Below are 4,622 nucleotides of genomic sequence, written 5' to 3' on the forward strand. Positions count from 1 at the left end.
TCCTCCTGTCAGACATTCTGGACTGAGGCTGGAGGAGGCTGAGGCCACACAGGCGCCACTTTACTGAAGATGCCAGCAGCTGTGACAGCAGCGCCGTGTCTGAGCCTGGGGAGATGGAGGTGGGGATTTTATTAGTATTTTTGGTAAAAATACATTTACCAATGCCTTTGCCTTTACAACATTTTCCCATGGACCACTCAGGGGCATGAATGACCTTCACGGGCAACCATCCGGACTGTCTGTTTTCATGGCAGCTTTGATACCAGAGTAAAACTGGTCCCTGAGATCCTGAGAGCCCCCCCCACCCCAACCTCCCTTGAGCAAAGCCCCTTCTACTTCAATGAGTTGTTGTTGTTAGGTGCCTTCGAGCGACCCCAGGGACCACAAAACTAAACACCATCCGATCCTGCTCCATCCTCACCATTGTCCCTATGCTTGAGCTCTTCCGTGCAGCCACTGTGTCCATCCATCTTGTCCAACGCCTTCCTCTTTTCCACTGCCCCACTACTTTACTAAGCATCATTGGGCCTCTATTTCTTGCAACCAAAAGCCATGAGTGATCCAACCAGTTGCCGGGGAGCCAATTCCAACTCAGGATGAACCTACAAAACATGGTGGAATTATGCTTGCAAGGCACTTCCGGGTGGGTGTGAGCCTCTAACCTGTCCGTTGGTGGTCGAGCACTTAACTCTTTGCGGGACTCCAGACAAGTATATCAGTCCCATTTACAGGAGGGGAAATGAAGGCTCAAGGGAGGTCTTGAGTTTAGTGTTAGTTCTGCCTGCTTCACATATGGGGACAGTGAAGTCAGTGACTGACCTGGCATCTTTTAGGTAATTAAGTAATTAGGAACAAGACGGAGGGGAAACTGAGGGCAAACATCTTAGAGGGCCCCTGCCACAGCCAGTAAGTTGGCCCACTGCAGGGTGCTGCTTTCCCTTGCTGAAACTCTGTAATCCAAAGATCCAGAGCAGGAAGAGGAAATGCAATGTGTGGCTGATTGCTTCCACCAACAGCTGCCTCCTTTGCAGGAGACCTAAGACCTGAAGCACTGGATGGTGCCCCACCGCCATTACTGAACCCTTCGAGCAAAGTTTTTCCTTTTTTCAATCATTTTATTGGGGTCTCTTACAGCTCTTATCAGAATCCATCCATCCATTGTCAAACACTTTTGTACATATGTTGCCATCGTCCTTTTCAAAACATTTTCTTTCTACTTGAGCCCTTGGTATCAGCTCCTCATTTTTCCCTTCCCTCCCTCCCTCATGAACCCTTAATCATTTATAAATTATTATTTTCATATCTTACATTGTGCGCTGTCTCCCTTCACCCACTTTTCTGCTGTTTGTCCGAGCTGTTGTTCCTCATAAAAGTTGTTGTTCTATAAAAGCTTTTATAGAAGGAGGAAATTGAAACAGAATTTCAAATTTTCATGGAATCCAAACTTTCTGCAGCTGCTGAACCCCCAAAATGATTGCCTTGAGGAAATCTTTAAACCTTAAATGAGAAAACTTTCTTTTAGACCGAACAAGAAAAACCATAACCCAAACTCGCTTCCATTGAGTCGACGCTGACGCCTAGTGCCGCTCCAGGACAGGGTAGAAGTGCCCTGGTGAGTTTCCAAGACTCTTCATGGGAGTAAAGCCCCGTCTGGCTCTTGAGGAGCGGCTGGTGGTCTCGAACTGCTGACCGCAGCCCAATTCATAACCACTACACCACCAGAGCTCCCTAACCAAACAATAATTTAGCTTCATTTGGAAAGAGGACCTGCTTCGGTCGCTGTGCTTTTTTAAGGAACTTCCCATAAAGGATCAAAGTGACAGCAGCGGGTTGGAAGGTGAAGCCGGACACTTTGGAGCAGCGAGTGTATGTTAATAGAGGAGGAAAAATTCAGGGGAGGGTTAAGAATAGCTGCCCAACTTGGGAGAATATGTAATCAATGTCCCTGAATTGGTGTGTTCCGCTGTGAAGATTTTCAACAACAATGAGAAAAGTAATTATTTGAATAAAACAGCCCTGCCATCTGGTCTGTCCGCAAACATCCGCATGACTCAGTTTTCCAGTGTGGGCCAGCACGTCCCTGTACCTGCCTATCCCCTAAGGGCTTTAGCTTGAGGTAGTAGCTCATTGGGGGGTGTCTTAAAATTGCATTCATCATCCATTGTCTGCACTTTCAGGGCCTGCCAAGATCCATAGTGTAAATTCATAACCTGACACTCTCCACGGCTGCTCACAGCAAAAACCAAACTCACTGCCATCAAGTCCATTTCGACTCATAATGACCCTACAGGACAGGGTAGAACTGTCTCTGTGGGGTTCCAAGACTCTAGCCCTGGACAGGAGCATAAAGTCTCGTCTATCTCCAGAGGAGTGGCTAGTGGTTTTGAACTGCTGACCTGGCAGTTAGCAGAGCAACCTTTTGGGTAATCGTTATGCCACCAGGGCTCCTTGAAGGCTACCCTGGGTGTGTGAAATTGTCTAAACTTGGCAGAGTGGCTACCTGATGTCCAGGCCATCCCGGTGCCTTCTGCAGACAGATGGCGATGTGATGGTGTCAGGCTTTTGGAGGATGACTTTCATACCCTCTAACGGCCTGCATAGGAGTTCTGGTGGTGTATTAGGTTATGAATTAGGCTGCTAACTGCAGGGTCAGAAGTTCAAAACCAGCATTTCTCTGTGGGAGATAGATGAGGCTTTTTACTCCCGTAAAGAGTTGGAAACCCACAGGGGCAGTTCTAGTCTGTCCAATAGGGTCGCTATGAGTCAGAATTGATTTGTTGGCATTGGGTTTGGTGTGTTTTAGTTAGTTAGTTAGTTAGTTAGTTAGTTAGTTAGTTAGTTAGTTGGTTAGTTTTGGGGTCTGCATTCCTCCAGGGAACTCACAACAGGCTAGGCATTGAGAAAGACGTAACTAGAATACCAACATCAAGAGTTGTGCTCAATGACGAGGTTGGAAATGGTTTTAGAAGCTGGCTTTCAGAAAAGTCTGCTCGTCTACAATGCAATGCCAACAACTTCTCCATCTCACAGAATGGCAGCACCACGTGGTTTCTTTCCTAGGTCTCACAGAAACCCACTGTGTCTGGCGTCCTTCCAAATTCACAGTCTGATCCCTAGGATGAAAAAGGGTAGCTTGCCTGACTCACATCACGAAGCCAGGAACCAGTGGAACCAGCCTCAGCTCCACAGGATTGGGGACTCACACACACATCCGCAGCTTCCTGGTCTTGGAGTTCACCCCTTCATCACTGTCCCCCAACCTTGACACAGAGGTTTGCCCAAGGTAAGCCACTGCGCTCTAAGGAGAAACAAGCTTGATGTCACCTGCTGCTTATACATGGCATGCCACTCCTGGGCTCAGCTGCCTCAGCGCTGGTCAGTGGGTTGATCCCCTGCCCCAGCCCAGCTAGAGGGGGCAGTGAAGGGGAGGGTGTTTGTAGTGCCACCCACACTCTTCCAGCAGGGCACATTCACTCTGCCACAAAGGCTGGCATCCAGGAGGTGGTCCAGCCCAGGCCACTAACAGAGCCAAAGTAGAACTTGGACCTCCAGAGAGAGCCCTGCCCCTCTCTGCCAGGGCCATTGTATTTCCAGTCTCCCTCGCCATCCAGGGCTTGGAGGCTCCCTGGTGAGGATGGGGATGGCAGATGGGAGCAGCACAGAACCAGGTGTATGTGTGTGAGGAGGGGAGGGGGGTGGGTCAGGAAGATGGCAACCTCCCAGCTCCTTTACCCCCTTCAATAGTGGAGGGTAATTTGGGGGAGCAGGCAACTAGCCACACTTTGGGTAGGCCTTGAGGGTCCAGAATCTTCGCCAGGCACAGCTCACTTCAAGTTTCCAAGGAAACCCTTCACCCAGGATCCCAGAGCGAACGTCTAGTTCTTCCCCACCCCCCAGGGCTTTTCCTGGTCCCGGGCGCCCAAGGGACACAGGGAGGAGGGGTGTATCCTTCTGCCTGGGGCTCCACTCTGGAGTCTAAACAAAGACAAGGGCGGAGGCGGCCCCCTCCCCTGAGACCTGAAGCCTCCAAGCTACCAGGGGACTACAGGGGCGGGCGGGACGCACAACACACCCACTGGAGGTTGCGTGGCGGGGACCCTTCCTGCAGTGGTTCGGTTCACAAAGGTGAGGAGCGAGCGAGCGGGCGTGGGAGGTGGGTGATTCGTCCCCGGCCGGCCTCAGGGTCGCCTGTCCGCTTACCCTGAGGGCGCTCCATCGGGAGACAGAGCCCGGGCTGCCTTCTGGGTCCCGCGGACAGGACAGGCCCAGTCTCGGGCCAGCGCCGCCCCCATCTGAGACCGCGGCGGGGACCGCCAAGGGGCAATAGCACCTGCACCCGCGCCTTGGCGGCCCTCGGTGAGTAGCGGCCCTGGCCCCCGCAGTCCCCGGGCCCCGCACCTCTACCTACGCGGCTGCGGCGCGCACCCCCGGCCTGGAGCAGCCTCGGTGCTCGCCCGCAGACTGGCTCTCCGAGCCCCTTCTCGCGGGCCACTTGTCACCTACGCAAGGGGGGCGCACCCCTCACCCCCCAGCTCCCTCTCCTCGTCGTGTCCTCCAGGAGAGGATCTCGGGGTCGCCACGGCGCCACCACCCGCGCCTCCCCCACTTCGACCCCCAGGGCG

At 52.7% G+C, this 4,622-nt stretch overlaps 1 long non-coding RNA gene across 1 annotated transcript in view; it reads right to left on the bottom strand.

Annotated features, from left to right (window-relative positions):
* Positions 1-448: 448 nt before the first annotated feature.
* LOC123522097 overlaps positions 449-4,622 on the bottom strand; it is a 5,154-nt gene continuing 980 nt past the window's right edge. The window contains exons 2-4 of the long non-coding RNA XR_006680399.1: positions 2,925-3,298; positions 1,309-1,390; positions 449-602 (exon numbers count right to left, since the gene is read on the bottom strand). This is a non-coding gene — a long non-coding RNA (uncharacterized LOC123522097). The remainder of the gene's footprint in view (positions 603-1,308; positions 1,391-2,924; positions 3,299-4,622) is intronic.

This window comes from Echinops telfairi, unplaced genomic scaffold, assembly GCF_000313985.2.
Source record: "Echinops telfairi isolate 266 unplaced genomic scaffold, ASM31398v2 ScPeMD7_2291;HRSCAF=2852, whole genome shotgun sequence".
Classification (NCBI taxonomy): domain Eukaryota; kingdom Metazoa; phylum Chordata; class Mammalia; order Afrosoricida; family Tenrecidae; genus Echinops; species Echinops telfairi.